Consider the following 14,712-nt stretch of genomic DNA (forward strand, 5'->3'; position numbering starts at 1 on the left):
ACCTGGGTTCCAATCCCTGGGTTGGGAAGATCCCCTGGAGAAGAGAAGGATTCCATGGACTATATGCAGAGAGTCAGACATGACTGAGTGACTTAAAAGAAAAAGAAAAAGAAAATGACCTACCCAATTCGATTCAAGTCTCTCAGAGAGCCTTCCCTGACAGTCCAGTCCGTTCCATGCACAGCATGTCCTGTCAACAAAGGATTTTGAAGATATAAGAAAAAGAAATACTTTATGTTGTATAGTGTATTAAAATCTGCAGAATGTTTCCACACATAGTGTCCCATTTAATTCTCACAAACATCCTTGAGGCTTTTGTTTTCATCTCACAGATGGAAAAAATAATGGTAATAAAAAACTTTCCAGCAGATCATTCAAGTGGCAGAATTCAGACCTGAGTTTTCTGACTCCCAGTTCTGTGCATTTCTCAATAGACTCCACTGACTTTCCATATAGAAATCTATATCTGCTCTTAACAGTTGCATAACCCATAGGTTAAATGACTTACATAAATGAACAATTAGAAGGCGACATGAAAGCAAGATCATTATGTAGAAAGTATAAGGTGCTGTATAAACCTTATACCTTATACCAATATAAAGTAACTTTTATATATTGGTATATTGGTATACTTTATACCAATATAAAATAACAAAATGTGATGGGACATATCAATAAATCAATAACAGTTTTCATGTATACATTATATCCAGCAAAGTGCAAAATTTAAGAGGGAAGAGATACAGGGGAAAAAAAAAGTTCATGTTCTTTTTCTAACCCTTGAGATATCATTGAAGGAAGAGAGGTAAAACAAACTTACACAACATTTACATGAGACCACAGTTCTAAATGGTAACATCCTTACTAAATGAGCTGGAATATTAGAAGACTTTATCAAGGAGGGAGAATGTCAGTTAAATGCTGCTGGGCTATCAACAGGAAGGAATTTCTCACTGCAAGCAATCTGTTTGTCAGAATGTTTGAGCTCAGAACAGAGAGATAACATTAACAGAGTATTGATAGAAAGCAAGATATAGAGAAGGGCTCATAATGTAATATTTAGTTAACATTTGCTTAAATTAGCAAACAAGGATTACTAAAATATTTTGTACAAAAATGAGTATCTAAGGAAGATTATCTTCAAAGTTATGCATAAAATTGGACATGGGGAGGACTGGGTGAAAAGACAGTTAAAACAATGTCTCAGTCCAACTGTGAAAATAATGGACTAAACTAGTGAGGTGTCCTTGGAGACCCATCCTAAGGGAAATGAAAGTAGGGAATACTAAATTCAAAAGGTAATCCCAAATTAGTGATTAGTAATAATGGCACTTTTTAAAAACATGTTAAAATTCACTAGTGAGCATTCAATGATCAATGAATAAATGAATATACTAAAATGAATGAATATTCAATTCTACAATACAGAAATAATGTAATTATATTTTATGTAGTAAAGACTCAGATAATTACATATGCAAGATGCTATAGAACAAAGTGGAAGAAGTAGTTGATTTTCCCTGAGGTCTTTGGACAATACATCACAAAAATAGTTGTTCTCAAACTGTATCTTGAAGAAAGACTAGAAATTTAATAGGCAGGTAAGAGAAGGAAGGATATTGCAGACCTGTGTGCAGTGGAGGTATAAGATCTGGAGAACTACAAATGGTTTGTCACCCCTGGAGGCCAAGGTTAAGATCAGAAGTCGCATGGTTGTGCAGAGATTGGATCAAAAAGAGTCTTGAGTACCATTTCAGGCGTTTTGTTGTTCAGTCGCTCAGTCATGTCCGAATATTTGCAACCCCATGGACTGCAGCCGCCAGTCTTCTCAGTCCTTCACCATCTCCTGAAGCTTGCTCAAACTCGTGTCCATTGGGTCAGTGATGCCATCCAACCATCTCATCCTCTCTCATCCCCCTTATCCTCCTGCCTTCAATCTTTCCCAGCATCAGGGTCTTTTCTAATGAGCCGCCTCTTCACATCAGTTGGCCAAAGTACTGGAGCTTTAGCATCAGTCTTTCCAAAGAATATTCAGGATAGATTTCCTTTAGGATTGACAGGTTTGATCTCCTTTCTGTCCAATCTCCAACACCACAGTTCAAAACCATCAATTCTCCAGCACTCAGCCTTCTTTATGGTCCAACTCTCACATCCACACATGACTACTGAAAAAAAAACATAGTTTTGACTAGAAGGACCTTTGTCGGCAAAGTAATGTCTCTGCTTTTTAATACACTATCTAGGTTTGTTATAGTTTTTATTCCAGGGAGAAAGCATCTTTTAATTTCATGGCTGCAGGCACCATCTGCAGGGATTTTGGCACCCAAGAATATAAAGTCTGTCACTGTTTCCATTGTTTCCCCATCTATTTGCCACGAAGTGTTGGAACTAGATGCCATGGGGCAGTTATTCATTTCTTCTGACTTCCTTATTCATTTTCTCTTTACGGTTCTCTGTTCTGATGTAATTTTGAGATTGTTCATGAGCTTTGTGAAATTGAGGGAAGAAAGTATTTGACAGAAATCACACACAGTGAGAGAAAAGAGTTCTCCTGTCTTACTAGTGAAAGACATGGCATCTAGTGTTGGAACTAGATGCCATGATCTTTGTTTTTGGAATGTTGAGTTTTAAGCCAACTTTTTCACTCTCCTCTTTCACCTTCATCAGGAGGTTCCTTTAGATCCTTTAACTTTCTGCCATAAGGGTGGTGTCATCTGCATATCTGAGTTTATTGATATTTCTCCTGGCAGTCTTGATTCGAGCTTGTTCTTCATCCAGCTCACATTTCAGGCTTTAGACTTTACCTTAAATAAACTCTTCAGTTCAGTTCAGTCGCTCAGTCGTGTCCGATTCTTTGGGACCCCATGAATCGCAGCATGCCAGGCCTCCCTGTCCATCACCAACTCCCGGAGTACACCCAAACTCATGTCCACCGAGTCGGTGATGCCATCCAGCCATCTCATCCTCTGCCATCCCTTTCTCCTCCTGCCCCCAATCCCTCCCAGAATTAGGGTCTTTTCCAATGAGTCAACTCTTCTCATGAGGTGGCCAAAGTATTGGAGTTTCAGCTCTAGCATCAGTCCTTCCAATGAACACCCAGGACTGATCTCCTTTAGGATGGACTGGTTGGATCTCCTTGCAGTCCAAGGGACTCTCAAGAGTCTTCTCCAACACCACAGTTCAAAAGCATCAATTCTTTGGTGTCAGCTTTCTTCACAGTCCGACCAGACAGTCCATCCATACATGACCACTAGAAAAACCATAGCCTTGACTAGACGGACCTTTGTTGGCAAAGTAATGTCTCTGCTTTTGAATATGCTGTCTAGATTGGTCATAAATTTCCTTACAAGAAGTAAGCATCTTTTAACTTCATGGCTGCAATCACCATCGGCAGTGATTTTGGAGCCCACAAAAATAAAATCTGACACTGTTTCCACTGTTTCCCCATCTAATAAATTTTTAGGAGAAGATAATTGAATTTTCACTACCTCTGTTGTATACTTTGCTAATGCTATGGAAATTGTCACGATCTAGAAGGTTTTATATTTTTTCTTTCATATGTTCCATTAAGCATTTCATATCTATGACCTTATAAGCCTGATAACAATTAACTATGTGACCTCATCTAGGTACATATGGAACCATAATCATTTTGCTTATCTGGTGATTTATTATTTCATTTCTCACCTGTTGAACAGGTTTATATTTCAAAGGGTAGAGTTATGAAGAAGTTTCTATTCTCCTGTCTTACTAGTGTAAGCTTCTTAGTTGGTGGTCCTCTTGAAGAAGGACTTGTTTTCCTATCCACAGTAAGTTAAGATATAAAATATCACCCTTCCTTTTATAGTGTTAATGAAATCTTGACTCAGACTCAAATACTTTCTTCCCACAATTTCACAAAGCTCATGAACAATCTCAAAATTACATCTGAACAGAGAACCGAAAAAAGAAAATGAATAAGGAAGTCAGAAGAAATGAATAATTGCCCCTGGTGAAGGTTAATAGCAATTCAATAAAATATTACATGGGAGAGAAATGGTCTGAGGAAGGAAATGATATAACTCTCAAGAAGCGAGTGATGAATACTTAAAAGTGAGCAGCTGAGTGGCATGTTGTGATGTGTGAATAATTATAACTACCTAAAATAATATAGGAGGTAAATAATATATTACAACCACCATTGAACCATATTTCTTAATAAACTAGAGCTTTAGAAATGACTTTTATGCCTTTGTAAAATTACATAACCTTGTTCTTTCTTCTATCATATCAATTAATATGCTTTCCTCCTTACTTCTCTCACTTGAATCTACAGTGTTGCTTTTTTTTAATCCAGAGAATATTGAATTCATGCTGAACTATGGGCATCTCTCATGCATCTTCTTTTTTTCTGGGGCATGCATGTGTAGAACAATCATTTAAAGCCTTATGATTTGAGGCATGCTTCTTGGTGGGACCTCAAGTTCTGAGAAATGTCAAAATTGTGGAATCTCTGACTACAGCAAGATCCCCCTTGATTCATGTTGCTGTTGTTCAGTCACCAAGTCGTGTTCAACTCTTTGTGACCTCATGGACTGCTCACATCAGACTTCCCTGTCCTTCACTATCACCCAGAGTTTGGTGAAATTACATCCAGTGAGTCAGTGATGATATCTAGCCATCTCATCCTCTGTCTCCCCCTTCTCCTGCCTTCAATCTTTCCCAGCATCAAGGTCTTTTCCAATGAGTCAGTTCTTCGCATCAGGTAGCCAAAGTATTAGAGCTTCAGCTTCAGCATCAGTCCTGTCAATGAATATTCAGGGTTGATTTCCTTTAGGATTGACTGGTTTGATCTCCTTGCAGTCCAAGGGACTCTCAGGAGTCTTCTCCAGTGCCACAATTCAAAAGCATCAATTCTTCAGGTCTCAGCCTTCTTCATGGTCCAACTCTCACATCCATACATGACTACTGGAAAAACCATAGTTTTCACTAGACGGACCTTTGTCGGCTGAGATGACCTTGCTTTTTAATATGCTCTCTAGGTTTGTCATAGCTTTCCTTCCAAGAGCAAACGTCTTTTAATGTCATGGCTGAAGTCACCATTCACAGTGATTTTGGAGGCCAAGAAAGTAAAATGATCCATTCACAGGGTAAAATTGAGAAGTTGCTAACTATTACCACAGTCTGTGAAGATAGTTTGATTTTTTCCATTTCCTTCATTGACTTACGCTCTCTTTTCACCTCCACAGCTATGAATGTTTTCACAAATATTTGATTTTCTGGTCATTAATTTGCTCATTTGTCCTCTCCTGAACATTCACCAGCTGCTGTAAACTACCAAGCAATTGAGGATGTGAAAAGATAAATGTGAAGTGAGTTGAGATAGACCACCTCAGTTGGTTAGAGTCTAAGACAGATGAAAATGAAATCTTGAACCTTACATTTGTTTTCACATGGATTTATTATCAACATAAGGAAATAGATATCAGTGTGAAACTTAAAAATAAGATTTTGATGTAAGTGAGTGGAAATAACCTCCAGTGTCCCCTTATTATTTCTTCATCATGGAGTATCTGAAGTTTGGAGGTCCAAGATAACCGGGGAGTATTGGGAACATACCAGTTGAAAAAAGAAAGGAAACAGTGGATACGCAACCATTTAACACCATAGGCTCTGGGGGGAGTCCCGTCAGTGCCCACAGTCATGTCCATCACCCTAGGAGTCCACTCCTCCAGCACGTCCGGTATATTCTTCCCAGGTACTTTGGCATGCTACAGCACATACCAGGATCTGCAAAATCTGAGTCTGATGCCGCTACTCTACCATCTCCTTCAGAAAGTTTTGTCTGTTACTTCTACTCTGGTGATTTTCATATCTCCAGACTTGAACTCAACCCGATGGTCTAGAATTCATTTCATCACTTTCCCCTAAAACTCAGCACGTTCCCAAACAAGTTCAGCACTTTCTCCTTAGATAATGTACCCTTTACTTTCCCCGTTTCAATCTGGACCAACTTTGCTACTGAACCTGGGACGCACTTTTGACTCTCGCACTAGTTTATACTCTGTGCTGAGTCAGTCACCAGTAGCTGTCGTGTCTCTCTCTTCAGTACTACTGGGACGCGTTTCTTCCCGTGCACCTGCAGCTTTTCTCTGGTCACACCCTTTTCTCGCCCTTGGCATTTTATGACTAACCACTGCAGTAGTCTCCAACATGTTGTGCATGCACATGTTCTTTTTGGCCTCCAATTATTCTTCATGCCCGTCCATTGAAACCTTCCCTTTAGAGTAGGCTTACATATCATTTTCAACATAGACATGGCATTAATATGCTGAAAGGGCATTTTTTAAAGTTCTCTTCTTCAAATTCCTCCTTATACAGAAGAGGAGACTGAGGCTCAGTGAGGTTAAATAAGTCACGTGCCTAGCAGACAAAGGTAAAAAACACATGTATTCTGACTGATTCATAGCTGATTGCATTTTTTAAAAAAGAAGATTCATTATAAGCTACTTCAACGTTCAGGAAAACACTGTGAACAAACAACTTAGTTTAAGAAATAGTTTTGTTGCTATTTCACTCATGCCATATAAATAATTATAGTATAATGGAATTGAATAATATTCTGTGGATTATCAGACTTATCACATGTAAATATTTAAATGCTAAACAATATAAGGTATCATTATAGCATGTGACTATTGCATGTTATACATATGCAAGCAGGCAGAAAAGACTCATTTGAGACTCCAGTTAATAAAAGAAGTTAACAAAAAAGAGTTAGAAATGTTCAGAGTGAAGACACTGTAAGAACATTCCTAATAGGTTATATTGGAAAGGAACAAGTACTGTATATTTAACTAATTTTAATAGAAATGATAAAGGTTTTCATTTCTTAGCAAAAGAAAAAGAGCTTTAGAATGGCAGTTTTTAACATTGTTATCAAAATATAATTAATCCCTTTTGAACTATTACTTAGTATATTAAATGTACTTTTTATTAGTTCATAGGCAAAGTAAAGGAAATGGAAAGTCGAATGGAAATTAAATTGACATCCATAAAAGCCATAAGATCACAATAAAAATGTATGACACAGAAGTGAATATTCTAGATTAAATTAGAGGCATTGCCTTGGAATTAAAGTTAAGGAGTTCAGAAAATCTTTTATGAGCTAATTTCTGGCAGTAATGAGAAACTAAATATCTTAAGTTGAAATGTTCTTTTTCTAAAACTAAAACCAAAAATAAAAGTGATTTAACCCATAACAATATAGTTATAATTAGAGGAAAGACAGTAATAGAAAGACGAGAATAGATGTAATCTTAGTTCTACTATATCTAGTGCGTCCATGGTGTGTTTCTTCGTTTTGAAATGCTAGAACTTCACTTAGTGGCACCCACTCCAGTATTCTTGCCTGAAAAATCCCATGGACAGAGAGGAGCCTGGCAGGCTACAGCCGTGGGGTTGCAAAGAGTCAGACACGACTGAGCAGCTAACACACACACACAACTTCATTTATCTTTCATGTCCTTTATGCTGGAGTAGGAAGAATCATTCATATGTTGCTTATCACTGTTAAGAAACTGAATAAAGGAAACTTCATTGTCCCTACCTCTTTCACTCTAACTCATTTGCCCTCCCTTTGTTGAAGAAGACTTTTTGATGGTCAAGTTAGTCTAAAAGGCAGTTACTATCCACACATTTATAAAATGCCCCCCAAAAGATTCACTTTCCCTACCATATGTATTAAATGTTGCCGTTGTTTTATTAACATCAGCAAGATATGTCATTCTGTTTACATTGGACTAGGTGTATTTTTATGTCATTCACAAGGTCAAAAATAAATGACTCATTCACTATAAACTGTAAAGTAATCAATGTTGGGGAATATGGAGACTTACAAGAATTTATTTCTTCCTTTAAAAAGTGGCTATGGTCATTTCAAATGAGCTAAGAATTACAGAATTTTTGTCTATATAATCAAAATCTAAGCAGTGTGATTTCAATTTAAGAGCATTAGTCAGTGTAAGTAAATAGGTATTAGTATAGGTATTTGACACTATAGTTATTATAATACTTAATCATTTTGGGTAAAATATGTGGTTATTCTCTGTAAGATTAAAATTTATCCACCAAAAGTCTTAAAATGGATTAGAAAAAATTATCTAATTTTTAAACAAATTTTTATCTCTGATATCAGATATCATCATATATTTCTAAGTAAAATCATTATCCCAAGAAATCAAAAAAATATTTTGTGCCTTGGTTTAGATTCTTATAGTTTCCATAGGACAACCAAATACACTACACACAGATACAATGTTACAGTAAAAATTCTAGAACAGGAATATATACACATATGTATGCATAATAATGCTTTCTGAATTCTATCTGTATCAGTGTTACATCTGCACAAACCAATTTTTAATTACTTACTTTTAAAAAATTATTAGTGTAGTTAATTTAAAGATAAATTTTATTTTCTATCTTTAAAGAATCTTATTCAACTGATTGTTTTGCCTTGGAAAATAAGACAATGAAGTTCGTTGGGTATCGTTTACATGAAATTTTGATTAATGCTTAATTTTTGCTTAAATGAACTGGGACTAAACTTCATAGAACTGTGAGGACTGAACTGTTAATCTAAACTTTATAGACTGGAAAGGCAGTGGATGCTCTTACCCAATGAAAAAATTAATTTAATTATTCCTAATAGATAGTCATTCAACACTTCTTGAAGACATCCAGGAATGGAAGTTTTACTACAAAGCAAAATATTCAATGACGTTTCCAAGTACATATGAACTTCAGCATTTTAATCAACTTGTCTAAACTAAAATTGCATAGTTTTTCATAGCTAAAACTATTTTAAATCATATAAAATACATATAACACCCTATCAGAAGCCATTCAAATACCTCCATTTTAAAATTAAAACTCATAAGATTGGATACTGACCAGGAAAAGAAAAATGTATTTGATATTTGCTGATGAAACTACAATTGGTTTAAATAATCCATAAATACAGATCCCATAAAAAGTTAAATTTCAAGGCTTCTGGAGACTTTAGGTAGTTCATTTTTCCTATCTGTGATTTGAATCTTCTCTACAATGTACCCGAGTTTTTTTTTTTATACTCCATTATTAATCATAACTATTTAAATATTTATGAGCTCTTACTCAAATGTCATACTAAAACTGAATGTGAAGTGTTGTTCTCTGTTCAAATGAAATCTATATTTTCAGAATATTGTTACATTTCTTGATCCTCTGTTATTATAATATTTTAAAGTTATTAAACTCAATTTTAATAACTTCCCAAATTGTATTTGTCATTGATATATGTACTTAGCTATACCTTTAACTTTAATCAGAATATAGGACTTTTTCTTGCCTCTTTGGGTATGAATATATTCTGTAGAGAATAAGAGTAATACTTTCCTTCAGGAAAGGTGTAGACTTACTTTAATGAGTTTTAGGTCCCTATACAAAACCACACATTTCTGCTCTCTCTTCCTCTTATAGTAAATATCATGACTTTTTAATAAGGAGGCACTGGCACTTATTAGAAAGTACACTGAGATGGTAGTCTAAAGGCTTTTCTTAGTTCTGGCTCTGGCAGTAAATAGCCAATAGAATTTAAGCAAGCCTGTAAATCATTCTTTGCTCAATATATTATTTTCTAAAAAGCTTTTTATTTTGTGTGGGGGTATAGACAGGTAACAATGTTGCCATAGTTTCAGGTGAACAACAATAGGACTCAGCTGTACATAGACATGTTTGTTCAATATATTCTAATTGTCAAATGAATTTGAATCAGATACTTTCTGAAGTATTCTAAATTTCTCAACTTCTGTGAATATATAAATTGATGTTAACTCAAAGTCATAACCAATATCTGTTTTTCTTAGAAATCAAAAATTAAAATTTATTACTATATATAGAAGGCAATGGCACCCCACTCCAGTACTCTTGCCTGGAAAATCCCATGGACGGAGGAGCCTGGTAGGCTGCAGTCCATGGGGTCGCGAAGAGTCGGACACGACTGAGCGACTTCACTTTCACTTTTCACTTTCATGCATTGGAGAAGGAAATGGCAACCGACTCCAGTGTTCTTGCCTGGAGAATCCCAGAGACGGGGGAGCCTGGTGGGCTTCCGTCTATGGGGTCGCACAGAGTCGGACACGACTGAAGCGACTTAGCAGCAGCAGCAGCAGATATAAATGTAATCTATTTTTCTGTTAGTTTATTAATAGTAAGTTTCATAACCTGCCTGTACTAAGTACATTAAACTATATTTGTATTACCCAGAATTAAATTCAGAAGAACACATGGATTAATGTAACAGTAAGATGAGCCTTTATACCTACATGAGGCTTCTTAATTAAAAACTGTTGTGTCTGGGTGTATCTGTATATGCCTGGTACATATGCTTACCTTTACCACTAGGGGTCATCATAACGTGCATGTCTGAGAAAAGGAAGCCTTTGAAGCCTGTCAGTGACTCTGTGTGGGGCCGGGCGGGGTGGGGGGAGTGGGTAAGGCTGGGTGTGTCTGTATAGGCCTGATACATATGCTTGGCTTTACCATTAGGGGTCATCATAATGTGCATGTCTGAGAAAAGGAAGCCTTTGAAGCCTGTCAGTGACTCTGTGTGTGTGTGTGTGTGTGTGTATGTGTGTGTGTGTGTGTGTGTTGGTGCAGCAATGCATGATAATCACTTTCTTTATGGATTATATAACTTAAAACAGGACTCGTTTAAAACTAGATTTTCGTGTTGACATATATGTGAAATTCTTCTACCATGAGAATTACTTATATGGAAAGAGAAAAAAATTATGTTTTGTTTCCCATTCCGTATACAGTTGCATCTGATTTAGCATTTGTTTCATTACAAACTTCCTGTATTTAATTTGTATTCTATATTATCAGTTGCTCAAGGATGGCAATAAATTTCTAAATGTTTTGGAATAGGTTAGTATATTGATTCAATATAAGGTAGCTATTTACCTATTTGTAAACAAATGTGTCCATTTTTAATTCCAATAAAATAAACCAGAAATAGGCTATAATAAATAATACATCCAATTATTTTTGTAAAACAAAATAGTTTTATTGTGACAGGCATTACACATCATAAGGAGTTTTATCATGTTAAATTTGGCAAATTTTAATCTTCCTGATGTAAATGTTGTTCACATCTCCCTGGTGGATAACTGACACAGTTTAACATTCAAAATTATGAAATGATTTTAACACTGCATTATTGGAAAACACATTTATCAAGCCTGTAAGAAATACTTAGGTCACAATTGCCAAATTTAGCAAACATCAACAAAAATATAATTAAATGTGAATTTCAGATAAACAACAAATATATTTTAGTATAAGTATATCCCATGTAATATTTGTGACATACACTAAAGAATTATCTGTTGCTTATTTGAAATTCAAATTTGACTGGGTATCTTCTTGGCCTTATTGGCCAAAGGATTTATTTTTTTTCCATAAAATGACTCTAGTAGCACGTAACTGTCTTTAACTTCATTTGAAATAAGTTTGTTAGATTGTATTGTGATAGCTGTCATATCAGCATGCATTAAGAAAACTCATCAAAATTGGTGAATTTTTGTGTAGCCATTTTTAATATTGAAGATGAAGAAAAAAGCAACATTTTGGGCATAGGTTATGCTTTATTATTTCAAGAAAGGTAAAAACACAACTGAAACTCAAAAAAGATTTGTGTGGTGTTTTGAGAAGGTGCTGTCGCTGACTGAATGTGTCAAAGATGGTTTGCATAGTTTTGTGCTGAAGATTGGTGCTGGACAATGCTCCACGGTTAGGTTGACCAGCTGAAGTTGATAGTGATGGGGTGGAAACAATAATTGACAGCAATCAGTGTTACACCATGCAGGACATAGCCAACACACTCAAATATCCAAATCAAGCTCTGAAGTCATGTGCACCATCTTGAATATGTTAATCACTTTGATGTTTGGATTCCACATAAGTTAAGTGAAAAAACTTTCTTGACTGTATTTCTGTATGCAGTTCTCTCCTTAAATGTAATGAAAACATTCCATTTTAAAAACAAATCGTGATGGGCAATGAATATTGGATACTGTACAATGATATGGAATGGAAGAGATTGTGAAGCAAGGGAAATGAACCCCTGCCAACCACAGCAAAGGATGGTCTTCATTTAAAGAATGTGATGTTGTGTATATGGTGGGATTGGGGGGAATCCTCTGTTATGAATTCCTTCTGGAAAACCAAATGATTAATTCCAACAAGGACTGCTCCCAAATAGACCAACTAAAGGCAATGCTTGACAAAAAACTTCCAGAATTAGACAACAGAAAACACATCATCTTCCATCAGGACAAATCAAGACTGCATGTTTCTTTGATGACCAGGCAAAAACTGTTACAATTTGACTGGGAAGTTCTGATTCATCTGCTGTATTCACCAAACATTGCACCTTCAAATGTCTATTTATGTCCATTTATTCTGGTCTTTGTAAAATTCTCTTAACAGAAAAAATGTCAATTCCCTGAAAGTCTATAAAAGGCCCCTGAAATAGTTCTTTGCTCAAAAAGATAAAAAGTTTTGGGAAGATGATGTTATGAAGTTGAGATTTATACATTGTTCAGTAAAGTTCTTGGAGAAACTGAAAACTGTGTCTTTTATTTTTACTTAAAAAAAAAAAGCAGGAAATTTTGGCCGACTGAATATTTCATATAACAAAGGTTCTTAGTGTATAAATATGTACAATTAAATAAAGTTTGCTTCCCCTGTGGCTCAGCAGTAAAGAATCTGCCTGCATTGCAGGAGACCCGGGTTCAATCCCTGGGTCAGGAAGATCCCTGGGAGGAGCGAATGGGAACCCATTCCAATATTCTTGCCTGGAAAATCCCATGGACAGAGAAGCCTGGCAGGTTATGCTCCAAAGGGTCACAAAGAGTTGGACACGACTGAAGCAAATGAGCACACAAAAGTGAAGTTATTTCTAAACTATATATACATATAAACTTATATTATGAAATATACAAAAAAGACCTATACAAAATAGATCTTAATGACCAAAAAAACCATGATAGTGTGTCTTTTTGAATTGTGGTTTTCTTGGGGCGTATGCCTAGTAGTGGGATTACTGGGGATATGGTCATTTTTTTCTTAGTTTGTTAAGGAAAACATACTGTTTTATACTGTTCTCTGTAATGGCTATATCAATTCACATTCCCACCAATAATGCAAGACTGTTCCCTTCCCTCCACACCCTCTCCAACTTTTTTTTTAATAGAATTTTTGTTGATGGCCATTCTGACTGGTGTGAGGGGATACCTCATTGTAGTTTTGATTTACATTTCTCTAATAATGAGTGGTTTTGAGCATCTTGAAATGTGTTTCTTGGCCACCTGTATGATTTCTATATAGGGCTTCTCCAATGGCTCAGTAGGTAAAGAATCTGCCTGCAATGAAGGACATGTGGGTTCAATCCTTGGGTCATGAAGATCCACTCGAGGAGGAAATGGCAGCCCCTTCCATATTCTTGCCTGAAAAATCCCATGGACAGCAAGGAGTTCAAACCAATCAATCCTAAAGGAAATCAACCTGATTATTCATTGGAAGGACTAATGCTGAAGCTGAAGCTCTAACACTTTGGTCGCCTGATGGGATGAACTAACTCACTGGAAAAGACCCTGAGGCTGGGAAAGATTGAGGGCCGGAAGAGATGAGGTGACAGAAGATGAGATGGTTGGGTGGCCTCATCGAGTCTATGGACATGAGTTTGAGCAAAGCCCGGAAGATAGTGAAGGACAGAGAAGCCTGGTGTGCTGCAGTCTGTGGGGTCACAAAGAGTTAGATATGACTGAGCAATTGAACTAGAACAAGATGGGGAAAAAAACCCCATGTGCAAAAAACTATAAGCCACTGATGAAACAAAGCAATGGTGACATAAACCGATGGAGAAAAATTTCATGTTCTTGGATGGAAGTATCAATGTTGTGAGAATGACCACAGTACCCAAACCATCTACAGATTTGATGCAATCCCTATTAAATTTCCAATGGCATTTTTCACATAATCAGAAAAAAAAAAGTTTATGGTTTGTTTAGAAACATAAAAGACCTTGAATAGCCAAATCAAACCTGAGAAAGAAAAATGAAACGAGCAATCAGGCTCCCTGACATTGAATATACTACCAAGCTACAGTCATCAAAATAGTATGGTATTGAGAGAGTCAATTCCTAGGTAGGTTGATAAGCCCAGGGTCTCCAAGGAGGAGAAAGGAGTCTGGGGCTCTCGAGGAGCAGATAGGGGTCTGGAGTTCTCAAGAAGAAGAAAAGGACAAACTTCTTTTTTTTCTACATTCGTCATCTTAATCACATAAAATGTTTTTTCTTTAGGCCCAGAGTTGATGATTACATAGCAAAACAACTCATCTTAAACTCTGTACTAAGGATTATATAACTACTATGTATCCTGTTTGAGGACATGTTTCTCCTTTTTGAGAATCTTCTGACCAATCCTGTCATCTTAAAATGTATGTTGTGGGAGGGGGTTTGGTAAGATCTTTCTATTGTTAGTTCTAATTCTGTTATCTTAATGTATATTGTGGGTCTGGTAAGACTTTTACAACCTTGAGACATTCTTTTGATTTACTGTAATAACCAATTGAAAAAGTATATAGCTCTCTTGCTGAGACTAGCGGGGGAAGGGGGCACTCTCTGT

Source organism: Bos grunniens, chromosome 14, assembly GCF_055505025.1.
Source record: "Bos grunniens cultivar Pamir isolate PY7600 chromosome 14, Bosgru_T2T1.0, whole genome shotgun sequence".
Taxonomy (NCBI): Eukaryota; Metazoa; Chordata; class Mammalia; order Artiodactyla; family Bovidae; genus Bos; species Bos grunniens.